This window comes from Oryctolagus cuniculus, chromosome 12, assembly GCF_051225735.1.
Source record: "Oryctolagus cuniculus isolate XC-2025 breed Fujian yellow rabbit chromosome 12, ASM5122573v1, whole genome shotgun sequence".
Lineage (NCBI taxonomy): Eukaryota > Metazoa > Chordata > Mammalia > Lagomorpha > Leporidae > Oryctolagus > Oryctolagus cuniculus.
In genome coordinates, this window is record NC_142878.1 from 104,232,793 (window position 1) to 104,253,440 (window position 20,648).

At 50.8% G+C, this 20,648-nt stretch overlaps 2 long non-coding RNA genes across 2 annotated transcripts; both read left to right on the forward strand.

Moving 5' to 3' along the window:
• The first annotated feature begins 1,195 nt into the window (after window positions 1-1,195).
• On the forward strand, window positions 1,196-4,148 carry LOC149123201 (uncharacterized). The gene is made up of 2 exons (XR_016218588.1): window positions 1,196-1,697; window positions 3,639-4,148. It is a non-coding gene; the product is annotated as an uncharacterized LOC149123201 (long non-coding RNA).
• Window positions 4,149-15,221: 11,073 nt separating this feature from the next.
• Window positions 15,222-19,576, forward strand: LOC149123202 (uncharacterized). Its single transcript, XR_016218589.1, has 3 exons — window positions 15,222-16,944; window positions 18,234-18,433; window positions 19,098-19,576. It is a non-coding gene; the product is annotated as an uncharacterized LOC149123202 (long non-coding RNA).
• Window positions 19,577-20,648: the final 1,072 nt, after the last annotated feature.

The following is a 20,648-nucleotide window of genomic DNA, read 5'->3' on the forward strand; positions in this document are numbered from 1 at the left end:
GCATTATGACATTGCAGGCAAAGGCTCCACGTGGGACTTTAGCATCCTTTATTGGGGCTCCTGGATCCCAGTCTTGCTTTTGCTTCCGATCCAACTTCTTACTAACACACATCCTGGGGGCGCCAGGTGATGGCTTAAGAATCTGGGTCCCTGACACCCATCTGGGAGACCCAGATGGATTTAGAGAGATCTTTCACATATATGGCTTGTGTATATATATATATATATATATATGTGTGTGTGTGTGTGTGTGTGTGTGTGTACATGCATATATATATTTAATATAAATGGAATTATACTAAATATGTACAATATACTATTTAGTTTTAAAATTGTTTTTTCCTTCAAGTAATATTGTTCTATAAACATTCTTAAATGGTGATAGGTAGTCATTTATAGGGTTATTTAAAATATCTGAGTAGTGCTTCCTATTGTGGGTTTGTAATAGTTTTCACATCATTCTCTTGCTAAACACGGAGGTCACTTTAGCTTTTTCATCGTCATTAATAGTACTCTTATAAACAATCCATTACACAATCTGTTTTGTGCTCGTCAGTAATTATTCTCTGAGAATCAGTGTTTGTCATCCTCGTTAAGCTTTGTCAACAGGGTGGCTGGAGAATGGCATTTCAGAATTGACTTCTATTTCCTTCTTTAAAAAAAATTGCTGCTCAAGGATCAGGCCTTGTGCCAGTTTAAATTTCGGCTACTTTGCTTATGACCCAGCTCCCTGCTCGTGCACAACCTAGGAGCAGCAGATGATGGCCCAAGTGCCTGGGCCTTGCCACTCACATGGTGTCGCTCCCCCTCTTCGTGGAGGAACGACACAGGACCCTGCGCTGTTCTTTCGTCTGCTCGGCCCTCCCCGGGTTTGCTGCTGGTCCTTCCCGGGTTGGCTGCTGGTCCTTCCCGGGTTGGCTACCATCCCTTCCACCTCCGTGGAAGGGCGGTTCCCCCTGCCACATTCCCCACTTCCGCGGGGGAGCGGCACACTGCTGGCCGGCTCTCTCGGGGGCTGCACAGGTGTTCCCCTTAGATGTTCCTGGTGCATGCCGTCTCTCTCCTCCTTTATAGTCCTCTTCCACCAATCCCAACTCGGCTGCCCACACGCCGAGTACGCTGCTCTCCTCCAATCAGGAGCAGGATCAGCTCCTGGAGGTCAGCACTCAAGTTGGCAAGAGGCAGCTGCGTAGAAGCTGTTTCCTCCTCTCCCAGCGCCATATTGTGGGAGAGCAGATGCATAGAATAAGTCTTAATTCCAGTAACTTAGTCTAGTCCGAGTTGCTCTCAGTTGCTCCCCACACATGGGAAACCAGAAAGTGGTCTGGGCTCCTGGCTTTGGCCTGCCCAGCCCTGGCTGTTGCAGTCATTTGGGGAGTGAACCAACAGATGGAAGATCTCTCTTTCTCTCTCTGTCTTTCTCTGTTGGTTGACCTGCTTTTCAAATAGAAGAAAACATTTTTAAAAAATGACTGCTGATTGAATATCTATACGCGTATGTCGTATTATGGGACATTTGCTTGCGTTCTTGTTTTTAAGCCATCTGTAGCTTTTTTCTGTGAAGTGCCTCTTGGAGTCCTTGGCCCTCCGTGTTCACAGAGAGGATGGCGAGGAGGCTGTACGCACTGTCTCGTTCTTCACCGCAATGCTTGGCCCTGTGGCTCTCTGCTCTCCTTCCAGAACCCCAGGAACACATGGTGGGTGTAAGACTAGATCATCTTCACAGGTTTCCTGATGGACAGGGCAGACCTGGCGTTCCACAGGGCGGGCCGGAGCTGGGCCCGGGGAAGCTGGAGCCAGCAGCCTCTGCAGGAGTGATGCAGCCAGGAGCAGGGAGATGGGAAGGAGGTCCCTCCCCACCCCTCCTCTCGGCTTTCCATGTCCTTCCAAGGCCTCCTTTTGGCCTACAAGGACATCACCAGGCGAGGGACCTGGGGAATGGAATTGGCTGCATCGCAGTCCCTGCTCAGGGTGGGCTTCTACCTAGGAACAGCATACAGGAGGGGGAGGTGTGAGGGAGAGCTCCCTCCTGTCCCCCGTCCCGCTATGCTCATGTCTGGAGTCTGGCAGTCCCCAAGGCGCAGGCCTCTGCTCCACTCCTGGCGAGGGCCTCGTGTGGGAGAGCAGCAGGCGAGCAGACGGCTGTCGGAAGTGCAGCCTGAGCCGTGGGCTCGTTTCCCAGCGGCTTGAGCAAGGCATCGACCCAGCTTCATGGCCCGGTCACCTCCCAACGGCCCCGCTGCCTCTCAAGAATGCTTAGCTGGGCATCAAATCCCACCATGTGTATCGGAAGGGACAAGCCAAACAGAAAGCGTGGTACCCCCTGATCGGCATGGTGGGGGTGGCTCTTGGGATCCTGGCTGTGGTATTGATGCTGTGAGCAACTCAGTAGGATCAGCGGGGTGGGAATTGGTGGGTGGCAGCTTGGGCAGTAAGTAGCAGGGCTGGGAGGTTGACCAGATGCCTGGCTTCCATAACCCCAGCAGGAGACACAGGTTCCAAGTTCATGGGAGCCAGGGTACAGGCAGCAGTGGGCCAGCAGCCACAACCTCACAAGATCAGGATGCTGGACTCCAGCTAACCCCATTCCCCTGTGAGTGCACTCTCGCTCACTTTCTCTCTCTCGCTCTCTCTCGCTCTCTCTTGCTCTCTCGCTCTCTCTCACTTTCTCTCTCTCGCTCTCTCTTGCTCTCTCGCTCTCTCTCGCTCTCGCTCTCTCCCTGGTTTCCCATAGTCCCGGCCTCCAGATAACTTCGGCTCACCCTTTCTGCTCCTCTGGCCTTCCCAGTGCTCTGCCAATCCCCTCTGTCTGGAGCAGGCCTTGTGACTACCGTCCGTCCGGCTCGACCTTGACCGGCACCTCTTTCCTCCGTAGCTCAACAGCCGCTCTAAGCATTGTTCTCAGCCATGTGGCGTCTGGGAAGGATCCTGTGACTCCAGGAGATGCCCCCCTGGGGTGTGGGTCTTCTCCTGTCCCTGCCCTTCCTGTGTGAGCTACGCCACGGAGACTGTGGCTAGGGTCATGCCCACTGGTTTTTTGTTACACAACCAGCGGCTGCTCTTCGTCTGGGTCATCTTCATAAGCTAAAAAGGAGTAGACCCCTTCCTGGCGTGGAAAAACCAGGCTTGTCCACTTCAGATCCCCGCACCCCAGCCCTCACGAGGGCTCAGCTGTGCAAAGTCAATGGCCACACTACAGCAACGCAGGCTGACTCCCTGGAGCGGGTCTTGGCGCGGTGCAGGGTTCACTCTTGGAACATGGCTGGGCAGGATGTCCAACTCCAGGGCCCTGGTCTGCTGGCTTTGCCTCTGCACTTTGCCTTCTGCACTTGCAAGGTGCTTGGGTTCCAGCCACTGTGTTTGCAGACCCGAGTTCTCCTTGGCCGTGACGGAGGACCTGCTGGCTGAAGTCTACGTGCCTTGGCCTCCGTCATGTCCACTACTGTCCGTGGCCCTGTCGCTGTGCCTCTTCCTGCCCTGACTCACTCTCCAGTGAGGTAGAGGGGATGTTTATGTGTTTCTTGCCAAGATGCAAGCTGTCTGCTTAGATATGCTGCTGTAATTTTTTCAAATTGCAAGCCTCAGAGTGTCCAGTATATCCACAAAGTTGTACAACCGTCATTGTTATCTAATTCTAGATCATGTGTCATCACTCCAAGCAGAAAGCCCGACCCATTGGCACTCACTCCTCCTTCCCTCCTCCCTGAGACTCCAGCAACCACTAATCGACTTCCTGTCTCCATGGATCGGCCTGTTCTGGGTATTTCCTGCAATGGAACCATCCTGTATGGCCTTGTAAGACCAACTCATTAGGACTGGCGCTGTGGCATAGTGGGTAAAGCCACCGACTGCAGTGTCAGCATCCTATATGGGTGCTGGTTTGAGTCCGGGCTGCTCCACTTTCAATCCAGCTCTCTGCTGTGGCCTGGGAAAGCAGTGGAGGATGGCCCAAGTGCTTGCGCCCCTGCACCCACGTGGGAGAGCTGGAAGAAGCTCCTGGCTCCTGGCTTCAGATCAGCACAGCTCTGGCCATTGTGGTCAATTGGGGAGTGAACTAGCGGGTGGAAGACCTCTCTCTCTCTCTCTCTGCCTTTCCTCTCTGTGTAACTCTGACTTTCAAATAAAATAAATAAATCTTTAAAAAAAAAGACCAACTCATTTTGCTTAGCATAGTGTGTGTAGCCTTACTTCATTCCTCTTCATGGCTGAGTAATATTCCATTGTATGGGTGGACCACGTTTGGTTATCAATCATTAGTTGATGCATATTTGGGTTATTTCCACTTTTCGCCTCTAATGAACAGTGATAGCCTGAGCACTGGGTGCGACTTTTTGTGTGAACTTGCCGACAGTTCTCTTGAACGTGAATCCCGAGGTGGAGTTGTCAGGTCACCTTAAAACCCGAGGTTAAACTATCCGCAGAGCCTGAAGGTTGTCCACAGTTGCCCCACCCTTCCACCCCCACCAGCGCTGTGTGAACACTCAAATTCTCCAGGGCTACAATTTGATAGCGATTAGATTGACGAATAACTAAAGTATCCGGGATCCGAGAAATTTTCATGGAAAACTTGTCCAGGGTCTGTGGCGAGGTGTGGTTTCCAGGGTGTCAACCGGGAAGACCATGGACCCTGGCGGGGGGCGGTGGGGGGCTGTTTCCCGGACCTCCAGACACAGCTGTGGGAACGTCCCACATCGCTTCCCATGAGAAATATCAACTTACAGAATATTCTGGAGTTTGTAATAAACATGTGTCATTCTTTGGTCCCTGGAGATCTCGAGTTTTTCCCTATGTTTGGAAAATACTTTGCCATGCAGGGTAAAAGTCTGGACATACTGCCCGCCCGCTTGCTTCTCCAAGACCCACGGAGTTGAGCAATGAGTGGAACTTGGAGGAGAAATCTGGTACCTGTGCAGGGCCAATGCTTTGGGTGTGAGGCGGCCACACGAACTGTTCAAGAGTGGGTGGCCCTGCGTGTACCCTGGCTGTGCCGTCACGCATCCCACATGAGGCCCCCTGGGCCAGGCAAGCGGTGTCCGGTCAGTAGCTTACCGGCCTTCGTGATTTCCCAAGGGACCTGGAGGTTTCACCGGAAAAGTCAGGTTTCCGGCGTATGGCGTTTAGGGAGGAACCTGCAGCTTTGGCAGTACGGCCTCGTGGCGCCCCCAGCGGCTGGAGTGCGGAGGTGCACAGGGTGTGACCTCTCCCGCTGGCCATGGTGTCATCCCTGCTCCTGCTCGCTTATTTGCCGCCCCTCCTGCCGCCAGCAAGATGACTGAGCGTGTGGGGATTCCACGGTTCCTGCCCACGCAGCACGCGGCACTGCCCTGCCTGCTGAGCTAGTGCATGAGTTTTTGAATGAGTGACCCCACCAAGCACTCCCATGGGGTCTGCAGTAAGCTGGCTTTCCTTGAAGTAGTTTTACGTACATGAAGCGAAATATGTAATTATTTAAGCTTATTTTGAAGGTAAGTTATTTTTTATAAAAGATTGGTTTATTTATTTGAAAGTCGGAATTAAACAGAGGAAGATACATACACACACACACACACACACTCAGAGAGAGAGAGAGATATTCTTCCATCTTTTGGTTCACTCCCCAAATGGCTACCGTGGTCAGGGCTGTGCCAGGTTAAAGCCAGGAGCCAGGAGCTTCTTCCAGGTCTCCCACATGGGCACAGGGGCCCAAGCTCTTGGGCCATCTTCCACTGCTTTCCCAGGCCATTAGCAGGGAGCTGGATTGGAAGAGGAGCAGCTGGGACTTGAACTGGTGCCCATATGGGATGCTGGTGTCACAGGTGGTAGCTTTACCTGTTAAACAACTCCAGCCTCATTGAAAATTATTTTTAATTAATTTTCAATTTGATCTCTCTATATATATAGATATCAAATAATTATGTATATATCAAATATATAGAGAGATCTATCTACATATATATAAGGATAAAAGAATATATATGATATACATATGATATATATCAAATAATATATATATATATATATATACAGAGAGAGAGAGAGAGTATTCTGATTTGCTGGTTCATTTCCCGGATGTCCACAAGGTCTGGGGCTGGACCAGGGCTGCAGCACGGAGCTAGGAACTCAATCCTAGTCTCCCATGTGAGTGGCAGGGATCCAATTTCTTGAGCCATCAGTACTGCCTCCTAGGGTCTGTGTTAGCAGGAAGCTAGAGGCAGGAGCCAGAGATGGGATTTGAACCCAAGCAGTCCAATGTGAGACGTGGGCATCTCAGCCGCACCCTAACTGGCTATCTTTAGAACCATCCAATGGGTGGTGTGTGGGTAAAAGCTTAGCCAGAGGCTCTCTCAATGGAGGAGCACTGGTCTGTGGCATTAGTGGGTTTCTTTCTCTCTCTCTTTCTTTTGGTCTTCTATCAGCTGGTTCATTCCCCAGGTGGCCACAATGGCCAGAACTGAGCCAACCCAAAGCCAAAAGCTTCCTCCAGGTCCCCCACGTGGATGCAGGAGCCAAAGGACTTGGGTCATCTTCTGCTGTCCTCCCACGGACCTGGATTGGAAGTGGAGCAGCTGGGACTTGAACTGGTGCCCATATGGATGTCAGCACTGCAGGCCAGGGCTCTAACCCACTGCGCCACAGCACAGGCCCCAACACTGGTGGGTCTCTTTGCCTTCAGTATTCGCAGTAGACTTGACTTCAAGCTACCAGCTGCCCTGACTGAGGGCAGAGCTGGGGGAGGTGCCGGCAGTAGCAAGCGAGCACATCGAGTTTTCACCGCGCAGGTAGAACAGATGTGAATAACTCCGGAGCAAAGATCGTTGTACAGGGGGCAAGATAATTTGGAGGTGTTGGACTTGGAACAGTTATTCCATTCAGTTCCAGCATCATTTTTTATAAAGATTCATTTTATTTATTTGAAAGGCAGAGGCAGAGAGAGAGAGAGAGAGAAAGAGAATCTTCCATCCACTGGCTCACTCCCCAGATGGTCGCAAAGGTCTGAGTTGCGCTGATCTGAAGCCAGGAGCCAGGAGTTTCTTCCGGGTCTCCCACTGGCTACAGAGGCCCAAGGACTTGCGCCATCTTCCACTGCATTTCCAGGCCATATCAGAGAGCTGGATCGGAAGTGGAGCAGCCGGGACTAGAACTGCTGCCCATACGGGATGCTGGCACCCAGGCGGTAGCTCCATTGCTATGCCACAGCGCCGGCCCCTCCAGTAATTTATTCAATGGTACGTTTACACATAATTTAACTTTGAGCAATGGCTGTGTCAAGTCCCCAAATCACAGCATTTTTGAATATTAAGAAATCAGCCAGTGCTGTGGCTAGCAGGTAAAGCCACTGCCTACAATGCCAGCATCCCGTATGGGTGCCAGTTCAAGTCCCGGCTGCTCCACTTCCGATCCAGCTCTCTGCTATGGCCTGGGAAAGCAGTAGAAGATGGCCTACGTCCTTGGGCTCCTGCACCAACAGATGGGAGATCTCTCTCTCTCTCTCTCTCTCTCTCTCTCTCTGCTTCTGCCTCTCTGTAACTCTGCCTTTCAAATAAATGAATAAATCTTAAAAAACAAAAAAGAAAGAAAGAAATCAGCTCTAGGGACAAGCCGGCTCCTGCCCTCCTGCCCGCTACCAGGGCAGGCACTGATGTTTTTATGAAGGTCCTTGTTTGATTCCAGACTGCAGACAAGTTTGGGATCAATTGCTTTGGAACAATGGGGCTGAAACTCGGACATGCATCATGACTGCCTGGAAGGCTGTGAAAATGACACATCGCTCTTCCCACCGCCAATTTCTGAATCCCTGGGTCTTAGGGTGAGGCCCAAGATTTCGCCCCTCAAGGAAGTTCCCCGGTGATGTTAGTGCTGCTGCTGGTTCAGGGACCCCCCAGCCCAGGTTGAGAGGTTGGCTTCCTGTTGCAGAGTGGGTCAGGTGTGGGTGAGGTCAGACTACCCTACCCCTTCCCGTAGGCACCGAGAACAGCAGGCACAGCGAACGGCAGGCGCCCAGGTGCAGCGTTCTGGCCCCCGTGATGTCACAGCCATCTCTGCTGAAGATGCCCTGGGAGTCTCAGCTGCCTCTACAGCAATTTGTCAGTTCTTTCAACCCCTTGCTCACCTCCCCGCCCGCTGCCCCAGGGCAGAGGTGAGGAGGAGGAGGGAGAGGAGCCTTCATTGGAAAGCCATTACCAGCTCCCTAGAGGCAGTCACAAGTGCCCGACCTCTGTCACCATGGAGACTGAGCAGTTATTGGCGGCCAGGGATTTGGAGGCAAGAAGGCTGGCTGGCTTCGTTAGCCCTTCACCTTCACAGGCTCAGAAAAGTCCGAGGCTGTGTGGGGGACGTGTGATCAACAGAGCCGTTGCACACACGTGTGTGCTACCGATTCCTTACGAGCTCATGCAGGTTTGCAGGCCGGGAAGTCCCCCACTCGGCTGTCTGCAAGCCGCAGACCCAGGGAAAGCCGGGAGGGGCTTGGTGTGAAAGCCTAAGAGCCATGGGCGGGTGCGTGGATTCCAGCCCGGGGCCAAGGGCAGAGGACAGGAGAAGATGGACCATCCCGCTCCAGCAGTCTGCCAGCGGGGGAGTTGAGTCTTCCTCTGTCTTTTATTTTGTTGTTCCAGGAAGGCCTTGGACAGGTTGGGTGCTGCCCTCCCACGGGAGACAGGGCCATCTTCTTTTCTGAGTCCACCAATACAAGTGCTAGTCTCCTCTGGGCACACCCTCCAGGACACACCCAGGGCATCCTGTGGTCCTGCCAAGTAGCCACAGGCCATGGAGCATTGGGCAGGTGTTTTGTCTGGGCCCTGCACTGTGAAGAGATAGGAGAGAGGGTTGTCACAGTCTCTACTGTGTTAGGCTACTAGAGGGTAGGAGAGTTTATCAGGTTAGACATGGGCAGAGCCACGCATCCGAGTGAGTGACAGACGCCTTGCCCTCTGCAGCTCGGCCTTGTTCGGAGCCCTCTCTCTAGGTTCCCGTCTTTCCTGCTTTCCCAGCATCCTCTGACAAGGCAGGAGCTGTAGGCCCCTTCTCTGTATGTTCCCGGACAACTGCTCCACGTCACCAAGTCTCGGTTTTCTCGTCGGTAAAACAGCCGTGGAAGATGTCCACCACAGAGCGCAGGTCGAGGTTTATGCGACTCGGCGCATTGAGAACTCAGTGCGGTGACTGGCAGGTGACGGACGCTCTGTCGTGTGACACGGTGAGCAGAGAAAACCGGACTGAGGCTGACACTCGCTACCCTACTCCCCGGGCGTCGGAAGACGATCGAGAGCAGGGGAAGACCAGGGTCTCAATGCTCAATGTCCCCAAAGGCTTGGAACCTAGGGTGGTGCTCCGGGGAGGTGTCATTAGGCCGCAGGGTGGCGGGTGCCCTCAGAGGGTGCTTCTTGTATGAGAGCGTTGGTGTCCAGTTCGTGTCCAGTCTCTCTGCACCCTGGCTCCTTCCTCCCCTGTCATCCTCACCAGAGTCCAATGAGCTCACCCGATCTTGAACTTGAACCTCTGAAACTGTGAGCTAAATAACTCTTTTCCCTGCGTAAAGGCAATTGTCTCATCTGTTTCATTACAGTGAAGCTCTGACAGGGACGGGTCGGGAAGGGAAGGCAGAGGGAGTGGATAGAGCTTTTGAGACTGGGGACTTGGATGAGCAGCTGTCAGGACATCAGAGGGGACAGTGTGGGAGGCGTCCAGGGAACGCAGTTTGAGGACCAGACGACCCAGCGGCCACCTTGCAACCTTTAGCAAGAACATCCCACGCGAATTCAGTGTCTGCGAGGAAAGCGAACTCCAAAGAAACCCTCAGAAGAAATTAGATCTAAGAGGGGCTCTGCTGTCCCCAGCAGGGAGCACAAAGAGGAGTAGAGTGACTCCATACATATTCATCTCCGCATGGTGCCGCCACAGGGCTGGCACAGCTCACCCCGGAGGCATCAGCAAACGCTGCTTGAAGACGTGAATGAAGTGGGAAGGGAAACAAAGCCCTGGAAAAAGGCCTGCGGCTCTCAGATGAGAGTTCCCACACTGAACACCATGCATAGCGGTCTCAGGAGCTGGCAAGAGCGAGAAGGAAAGCCGGAAGCGAAGCTGCAGACGCTGTGGACAGGCCACACAGAAAACGCAAGCAGCCGATCAACCCAAACGTAGTGCAATTTAATGATCGAAACGTGATCAAAGAAATGAAAGGTCTTTTTTTTTTTAAAGATTTATTTATTTATTTGGAAGACAGAGTTACAGAGAGGCAGAGGCAGAGAGAGAGAGAGAGGTCTTCCATCTGCTGGTTCACTCCCCAGTGGCTGCAATGGCCAGAGCTTGTGCCAATCTGAAGCCAGGAGCCAGGAGCTTCTTCCAGGTCTCCCATGAGGGTGCAGGGGCCCAAGGACTTGGACCACCTTCTACTGCTTTCCCAGGCCATAGCAGAGAGCTGGATCAGAAGTGGAGCAGCCAGGACTTGAACCGGTTCCATATGGGACACTGGCACTGCAGGTGGTGGCTGTCCCTGCTAGGCCACAGTGCTGGCCCCAGAAACGCAAGTCAGAATACCTAAGAAAATACTTCCTTTTGCCTATCACAATAAGAAAGAAGAACAATATGCCAGACAGAAGGACAGGAGCCCAGGAACTAGCCACCTGCGCTCTGCGACTGGGAGGAAAAAGAGCTAGTTTCAAAAAACCTCCTTAAGATAGAGGTCACCACAGAGTTAACCCTTTAAAGGATACAGTTCAGCAGTTTTCATATACCACAAGGTTGGTCAGCCATCCCCATGATCTTCCAGGTCATCTGCATCCGCCCCCAGAGCATGTTGGGACCTTGTAACAGGTACCCCCTGCCTTGCAGCCCCTGCCAGCCGCTAACACACTTGTCTCTGTAGACAATGCCGTTCTGTACCACGCCTGTGATGGCACTATACAACACGTGACTGTCGTATGTAACTTCCTTGGCACCTTAGAGTAGGATTTCCAAGTGTCACCCACGTCCTAGCATGTGCCGGCCTGTCACTCTGCCTATGGCTGAATCGTATTGCGTGGAGTGGACAGACTACTCGCTAGATGATGGACGTCTGGATTGTGAAGAGTGCATCTGAGCACTCTTGCACCGGTTGTCGTGGTAACATAAGCGCTCAGTTCTCGCAGGTATATACCCAGGAGTGGGGTGACCGAGTCACATGACAGCTATGTTTGAAATTTAGCCAGTAAGACCAAAGGACCTATAAGACCGCCGCCCCCAGTGTAGGCATCCCTTCTGGGTGCCAGTTCAGCTCCCTGCGATTGTGCCTGGGAAAGCAGCAGAGGATGGCCCAAGTGCTTGGGTTCCCGCACCTGCATGGGAGACCTGGAAGAAACTCCTGGCTCCTGACTTCGGCTTGCCCCAGCCCTGGCTGTTGCAGGCATTTGGGAAGTGAACCAGCAGATGGAAAATCTCTCTTTCCCTCTCTCTCTCTCTCTCTTTAATTCTGCCTTTCAAATAAATAAAATAAATCTTTTTAAAAAATTAATTGTGCCTGTAATTCAGCCATGATACCTGATTCTAGAATCCACTGGAAGGAATAATTATTGATGGCTAAGAAATTCACCTATAAGAATGATCAAAATGATAATGGTGTAGTTGTAGGGTATTTATTAAATAAGTGACAATCCATCCATACTTCAGTGAAATGGAACATAGAATAATTCAGAAAAATTCTATGGAGGTTAATTCTAGGGGATATGAAGGTTAATGGCATGGAGATATTTAGTTGAATAAATGCAGACTACACAGATTATAATCCTAATTTTATTTAAAGATGTATAAACTATGGAGGAGAGCTATAAAGACATTTTTTCAAATGCTAACAATAGTATGGTTTTTTTTTTTTTTTTTTTTTTTTTGGTAACAGCTTTTTGGAGAAATAACTCACATAGTATAAAAACCATCCATTTAAAGTGTGCAATCCCAGTGGGTTAAAGCCCTAACCTGAAGCACTGGAATCCCATAAGGGTGCCGGTTCTAGTCCCAGCTGCTCTTCTGATCCATCTCTCCTCTGGCCTGGGAAGGCAGTGGAGGATGGCCCAGGTCCTCGGGCCCCTGCACCCACGTGGGAGACCTGGAAGAAGCTCCTGGCTCCTGGCTTCGGATCGGCTCAGCTCCGACTATTGCAGCCATCTAGGGGGTAAACAAGCGGATAGAAGACCTCTCTCTCTGTCTCTACCTCTCTCTGTAACTCTGTCTTTCAAATAAATAAATCTTTTAAAAAATAAAATGTGCAATTCAGTGGATTTAATATATTCGTGTCCACATATTATGGATAAATAATATTAATTGTATGTATAGACCACATTTTTGTCTATTCATTTTTAAAAGATTTATTTATTTGAAAGGGAGTGACAAGAGAGAGGGAGAAACAGAGAGAGAGGGAGAGGGTGAGGGAGAGGGCGAGAGAGAGAGATCTTCCATCTGCTGGTTCACTGCTCAAGTGGCCACAGAGGGGGCTGGGCCAGGCTGAAGCCAGGAGTCTGGAACTGCATCTATGTCTCCTTCTTAGGTGGCAGGGCCCCAAGGATTTACCATCATCCGCTGCCTTCCCAGGTGCATTAGCAGGGAGACGGATCCGAAGCAGAGCATCCGGGACTCGAAACAGCACTCCGATAGCTGATGCCGGTGTTGCAAGCAGCGGCTTAGCCCGTGGAGCTACAAGGCTGGGCTCTATCTGCCTGTCTATCCAAAGTATAACTTAACCATCACCACAATCAATTTCACACCCATTTTCATCACCCCAGAAGAAACCCTGTCCCCATCAGCAGTCACGCCTCATTCCCCACCACCTGCCCCTCCCCCTAGGCACCCACCAATCCCCCCACCTCTGCAGAGTCATCTGGATTTTAGATACACAGAATCTTCCTTGTGACTGGCAGCCTCCACTTTGCATATTTGCAAGATTTATCCATGCTGTAACATGCATCAGTACCTTGTCCTTTTTTTTTTTTTTACGAAATATTAGGCTATATAGCTATACCTCATTTTATTTATCCATTTATCAATTGATAGATATTTGGATTGCTTCCACTTTTGTTTGTTTTGAATCATGCTTCTAAGAATTCTCTTGTATAAGTTTTTGTGAAGGTACAGTTTGGGGACCTCTGTTGTGGCATGGTGGGTAAAGCCACCGCCTGTAGTGCCGGCTTCCCACGTGGATGCTGGTTCGAATCCTGGCTGCTCCACTTCAGATCCAGCTCCCGGCTAATGGCCTGAGGAAAGCAGCAGAAGACGGGCCAAGTGCTTGGGCCCCTGCACTCACATGGGAGACCCAGAAGAAGCTCCTGGTTCCTGGCTTTGGTATGGCCCAGCACCAGCCAGCGGGGCCATCTGGGGAGTGAACCAGTGGATGGAAGTTCTCTCTCTCTCTCTCTCTCTCTCTCTCTCTCTCTCTCTGTGTGTGTATGTGTGTGTGTGTGTGTGTGTTTATCTTTGTAACTCTTTCAAATAAATAATTTTTTTTTTAAAAAAGGATACTAATTTGTATTTCTCTTGAGTGGAATTGCTGGGTTGTTTACTCTGTGTTATTTGAGGAAGAGCTTCCCCCCCTTTTTTTTTTTGACAGGCAGAGTTAGACAGTGAGAGAGAGAGACAGAGAGAAAGGTCTTCCTTCCGTTGTTTCACCCCCCAAATGGCCGCCATGGCTGGTGCGCTGCGCCGATCCAAAGCCAGGAGCCAGGTGCTTCCTCCTGGTCTCCAATGCAGGTGCAGGGCCCAAACACCTGGACCATCCTCCACTGCCTTCCCGGGCCACAGCAGAGAGCTGGCCTGGAAGAGGAATAACTGGGACAGAATCCAGCGCCCCGACCGGGACTAGAACCCGGGGTACCAGCACCGCAGGCGGAGGATTAGCCTAGTGAGCCGTGGCGCCGGCCAGAAGAGCCCCTTTCTAAAGCCCCACCAGCAGCATATGGGAGTTCAGTTTTAGCTTTGACATGTAGGTCTTTGATGCATTTTAACTTTGGATATGGTATGAGCTAAAGACCCAGTTGTTGTTGTTGTTGTTGTTGTTGTTATTGTTTTTATTTTGCATGTGGATATCCCGTTGTCCCTGCACCACTTGATAAAATTACTATTCTTTCTCCACTGAGTTGTGTTGGCATTCCTGTAGATAATCAATCGACCATAAATGTTGAGGTTTATTTCTGGATGCCTAGGTTGATTCTCTCGATTTGCGCGTCTCTCCTATGCCGACACCACCCTTTTAGACCCTTAGCGCAGTAGTAGGCTTAAAATTGCGAAGCATCAGATCTCTGACTTTGTCCTCTTTTAAAGATGTTTTCACTAGTCTGAGTCCCTTGAATTTTCATGTAAATTTTTAAAAGTATTTATTTATTTGAAAGACAGAGTGACACAGAGGGAGAAGGCGGTGGGGGAGGGGGGACTGAGAGATCTTCCACCTGCTGATTCACTCCCCGGATGGCCACAACATCCAAGACCAGGAACTCACCCTGGTCTCCCACATGGGTGGCAGGGACCCAAGCCTTTGGGCCGTCATCTGCTGCTTGCCCAGGTGCACCAGCAGGGAGCTGGAGCAGCACTCCGATACGAGATGCTGGCTTTGTAAGCGGTGGCTTCATCTGTTGTGTCACAAGGCCAGGCTCTGCATGTCAGTTTCAGAATCGGTTCATCAATTTCTGCAAAGAAGACAGCTGAGATTTTAATAGGCATTGTGTTAATCTGTAGGTCAAGTTGGGGAGTGTTTCCACCTTAACACTAGTAAGTCTTCTTATCTAAGAACATGGGATAGCTCTAGACTTCTTTAGGACTCCTATCATTTCTTTTCATCATGCTCTGTGGTTTTTGGGTTACAGGTTTTGTATTTCCTTTGTTAATGCATAGTTCTTTTATTGTGATCATACACATAGCACGAATGTATTAAAGCCATTCGTGACGTCCGGTTCATTGGAATTAAGTGTATCCACATGGCTGTGTGACCACCACTGTTGTCCAGGTCCTGAATGCCCGGATCATAACTCTGTACCCACTGAACCGTCATTGGCCACCTCCTCTCCCCCTAACTCCTGGCAGCTACCAACCTACATTCCGTCTCTGTGAACTTGACTCCTCTGTTCATCTTAGTGGAACCCTACGATATTTGTCTGTTTGCGTCTGGCTTATTTCACTTAGCATAATGTCTTCAAGGCTTATCCACATTGTAGCATGTGTCAGGATTCCATTCCTTAAGCTTGAATACTATCACAGACCACATTTTGTTTATCCATTCATCTGTCAACACTTGCGTTATTCCATCTTTTGGTTATTGTGAATAATATTGTTATAAATGGGGGTGTGCAAATATCTGTTTGAATCCTTGCTTTTTTCACTTAAATTTTATTTACACTATATAAGTTTCATACATGAATACATGAGTCTCTGCTTTTTTTAAAAAAGATTTTATTTATTTATTTGAGAGGTAGAGTTATATACAGTGAGAGGCAGAGAGCGAGGTCTTCCATCCACTGGTTCACTCCCCAAATGGCCACAACAGCCAGAGCTGAGCCAATCTGAAGCCAGGAATCAGGAGCTTCTTCCAGGTCTCTCACGTGGGTGCAGGGGCCCAAGGACTTGGGCCATCGTCTACTGCTTTCCCAGGCTATAGCAGATAACTGGATTGGAAGAGAAGCAGCTGGGATTAGAACCAGTGCCCATATGGAATGCTGGTGTTGCAGGCAGAGGATTAACCTACCATGCCACAGCACCAGCCCCAAGAATCCCTGCTTTTAATTCTTTAATTTTGGGTCTACACCAAGAAGTGAATTTCTGGATTACATAGTAATGCTGTATTTATATGCTGTTGAGTCATGCATAATAGTTCATTCCCATCTATTTCTTTTTCTGTATTTTTATATTTAGTGCATAATCATGAAACCATTATTGAAAGCCAATTATTTGAATGTACTGTGCATTGTGAATGGACATGTGTTCTGTGAGTCCTTCCACCTTTCCTATAATCTAAGAACTGATACACGTTTACCATAGAATCATTTGGTGACAGCTTGGAAGCTTGTCTCATTCCTCCTGCAGACCCGAGGATCACAACGTGATTGGCACAAGGACCCTGGACTTGTGGTCTTAGCAGTGAGACTTGGCACTCAGGTCCACTCGCCACCTCTGAGCCACCGTCACACCACAGAGCCCCCCGTGCAGCGTGGCCGCGGGGGAGATTGATAGCTGCTCCTGGGTGTGGATGAGTCACGGAGTCTGCTGATCACCGGTCAGTGCCACCCTCTGTCTTCTGACTCAGCGCCCTGCTATTCATGCACGAACCATGGGGTCCTCCTGATCCCCCCCTGGCAGCACGTAGAATGGGGAGGAACAGAGTTCAGCCGAGAAGCTTTGGCAAGCAAGCCGACGAGCAAACGGGAACAAGAGCCCCGGGACTTTCCTAAGACAAACAAAGGATTTAAAAAAAAGAACAATATTTAGCCTAACTCAAAAGTCCCACTTCCAGATGGAGAAAACAACTTACTGCAAACAACCTAGAATATTGCAAGTAGCTCTCATTTCCACCAAAAAGGAAACCTTTTCCTTCTCATCACAGGGCCAAAACAAGACACATGGAAACTGAGCTAAGAGACGTTTCTAAGACTGGAAAATACCAACTTCCAACCCGCGGTCCATCCTGACTCTTGGTCCATCCCAGCTTCTCTCATTTCCTGTTAAACTACTATTGTCCCCCAAACTTTAGATTTCCCTTAATCCTATCTCCTCCCCTAGGAAACTGTCAAGCGATTTCCCTTTGGCAGTAGTGAGTCAAAGCTCCAGGCCACTGTCAAATATTCCTGCTTTGTCAGCCAAGGCTTACAAGGAACGACACTGCAAAGTTAAGACGCAAACGGATGTGAGGAGGCTGTTGATACCGGACCTGACCTAGCTGTGAGCAGAGGGATGGAGCCGCAGGGGAAGACACCAGGCATTGCCAACATACACGCTATTTCCGCAAGTATCATCGAGGACGTAAGTCCCACGCGACCCAGGGGGGCAGAGTCCAGGGTGAAGAGACCCGTCTCACCCCAGCTGACTCTTGGCCTCAGTAAACACTGCACACCAAGGAACAGAAAGCTGTGGCCAGTGGCCCAAATCCAACCCACATCTACTTTTGTATGGCTGTCAACTTCAAAATGATTGACAATTTTTTAGGGGTAGGAATTCAGCCTAGCTGTTGAGATGCCTGGATTTGATTCCTGACTCTTGCTCCCAACTCCAGCTTCCTTCTAGTGCAGACCCGGGGAGGGAATGGTGATGGCTCAAGTAATTGAGTTCTTGCCGCCCACGTGGGAGACCTGGACAGAGTTCCTGGCCCCTAGGTTCAGCCACTATGGGCCTCTGGGAAGTGAACCAGTGAATGGACGCTCTCTGTCTTGCTGTGTGTATTTGTCTTACTGTCTATCAGATACATTTTTTTTTTCATTTTTAACACTGGAAGAAAATCAAAGTGATATGTTTAAAGCAAATTAGCATTAGGTAAAATTCTGTCTTCGGAACACTCACTGCCACGTGCATTCTGTGGCTGTGCCTAGGGCTGCCTTCACCCATGAGTGAGACCGCGGAGTAGGAGCACCAGGGCAGTGTGCACAAGGCCACCAACGTTACTCTCTGTGCAGGAGGTTTGCCACCCTCTGGTGTGAGCTCTTTCCCACAAAACGCAACAGCCAGAGCAAAAGCAAGCATTAGGCTGTAGCCACCACCTTCCAGACAGGGCCCTGGCGCTGCGGGTTAGCCCCGGGGTTAGGGAAACCCTGCTCAGCTCCTCACATCTCTGTTTCAGCAGGGTCACTCTGGATACGGGGAGGGCGCGGGGCAGGCCCAGTGACGGTCCTCTGGGATCCCGTGTCGCAGCACCTGGCAATGGGCATTTGGTGTCCCTGGACCACACGTGTGAGAGTGAACGTTCCCATCCTAATCCCAAGAGGGAGAAAAATACCCCAGGTTAGCTCTGTTTAAGAAAAACCTGTTGGATGGGGAATTTGGATGTGGTTTCAAGAAAGGTCTGGAGGAGCCGGGTGCCACTGACTACCCACGACCCGTGCTTCTGCACCAGGCCCTCTCTCCACACCCTGGGCTCAGGACCAAATCCAGGCACAGCCAGGGGCTGGGGATATTGCCTTGTGACATCCCAAGGGCCATCTTCCATCTTGGGTTGGATGAACCGTGCTGTGTGATGCTTGAGGTCAGGACGGTTCACAGTCCGCGATCTGAACTCAGTGTCGGGAAGATCCTGTCCACAATTTTTTTTTTCTGAGTAGAGCTAGAGCAAGCTCTCCTGGGAGGCGAGGAGCTCACTGCTTTGACGGAGATGCCGTGGGAAGCCGGCAGCGCGGTTGGTGTCGAGGACCTGTGGGTGCCGGGATGCATGCCAGGATCAGGAGGAAGACCGACAGCAGCCAAGAGCGTGGGCTGCAAAGTCGACGCTGCCATGTACGGTCACTTGGTAAAGCTGGTGAAGGTGAGCCTCAGCATCTATGTCTGTAAAATGGGGGGTGGGGGGGCATGGTTCTGGGCTCCCCAAGCGCCCAGGAGCGCTGGCTGAGAGCTGTTGTCGTTACACTTGTGTTACAAGAAGTTGTTGTTGGCCGATGGTTGTGTACATCTGTTGAGCCCGAAACTTGGTAGGAAAATTCCTCTCTTCAAAACTATTTGAGGATGAGGGATGGAGGAAATGAAAAAGAAAATAAATAAAACAAATCTCTTGAATTGCGTACCAGCCTCGAGGCAGCTGCAGACTGTCCTACGTGTGTGGTGACCTCCAAGTGCCCTTCATCCGGGCTGTTGCCTCCAACGGGCTCCTGGAGCTTCTCCCCACGCTCCAGGAGGCTTGGGTGAAGAGGAGAGACGACTACCAACTGCCAAGATGTCCATGTGTAACCCATGACGGCTGGCAGGGCTCTGGGGATCAGAGAATATTACATTAGTGTGTTTTCCTATTTTCCCCAAATGCTTTACAAAACCACTCATCAAGAAACCCATTTGGCCGAAAAGCAAATGTCGGTGGTGAGTAATGAACACCAGCTTCCGTCACATTTGCTCTTTTCTGGAAGTTTCTGAAGCTCCGAAGTTGCCAGCTTTACGGGGTAGTTGCATGCAAGGGAGATTTTTTTTGTAAACCACAGGGCCTATGGACTGCTTCACAGACATCAGACAGACATAGCGAGCACAGAACAGGTCAGCTTAACCCCTTCTGTGGGGATGCAAATTCCTTGACTTCGTTCGAACCTGGATCTCCCACTGGGTGCCAAGTGCTGTACAAAGACCTCGGGGCCACAGAGGTAAACTGGACATGGATCCCTGCTAATACACCTGCGAAGGCAGTGGAGGACGGCCCGAAGCGCCTGTGCCCCTGCACCCACGTCGGGGGAGACCTGGTGCAGTTCCAAGCTCCTAGCTTGCTGTGGCCGTTTGGAGAGTGAATCAGCAGATGGAAGATCTCTCTCTGTGTCTCCTCCATTCTGTTATGTTCAACATAAATAAATTTTTTTTTTTTTTAAAAGTTCTGTGTCAATCCAATTTGCAGCCCTGCTGGCCACGTGGGATTCCGTCCTTATCAGGGCCGACTCACTCCCCGCTGAGCTGGTCAGGAGTTCCCTATGCTGGCCCCAAGCATCCTGCGGGGGCGCTGTTAGGAAAGGTGCTCATGCGTGTTTGAAACAGGGACTTCCGTGGTTCTTGACCGCTAGCAAGAAGCCAGGCACTCGCCTGCGGGCACTTGTTTGCATTTTCAGTTCCAGCGGCTGTCGTGTAAGTCTGATGGGGCGGGAGATATCATGTCCATCCCCAAGACTTCTTATTCACGATCAAGTTCAACGCTTGTGGGTGTTGGAGATGGAGGAGCAGAGGACGGGTTTTGAACACCAAGGTTGATGCAAGGGCGGGGCCCGGGAGTGGCGGGCAGCAGGGTCTCGGGTGCACCCAGCATTTCTCGCAGGGCATGGGCAGAGCAGTGTTTTACTTCCCCACTTTGCACACGAAGGCCCTGGAGTTCAAGAACGTGGAGTAGGCAACACCCCGGGAGTTCCGGTTCAGGTTCTTGACTCTGCCTGGAAGCTCTAACCTCTCCTACACAGCCTATTACAAGGAAAATCTGAGAACAGACTGTTCCGCATCATAAATGAGTTTATTAACCATCGTACTTGCAACGGAATGAGCTACAGTCCTCTGGGCATATACAGTGAACTGGACAGGGACTCCCCGGAGAGATGACTGTGTTCCCTCACATGGTAACAGGGACTTTGCAGATGCGGTTCAGTTGGGGGCCTTGGGAGAAGAGGTTGTCCTGCAGTGTCTGTGTGGACAGGGGAAGTTACACAGTCCATCTAAGAGGTGGGCAGGAGGACCAGAGTCAGCCACCAGAAGTGTGGCATTCGAAGCCGGAAGTTGTCCGAGGAAGGGGTCGTGGGACAAGGAATGCAAGGGACAGATTCTCCTGCCTGGGGCTCCCAGGGCAGGCGGAGCTGCTGGCACCTCGATGTGAGCCCAGGGAGACAATTCTAGATTTCCCACCTCTAGAGTTTGCTGTGAGACAGCAAACGCGTGTTTTTTTGTTTGTTTGTTTGTTTGTTTGTTTGTTTTGACAGGCAGAGTGGATAGTGAGAGAGAGAGAGACAGAGAGAAAGGTCTTCCTATTTGCCGTTGGTTCACCCTCCAATGACCGCCACGGCTGGCGT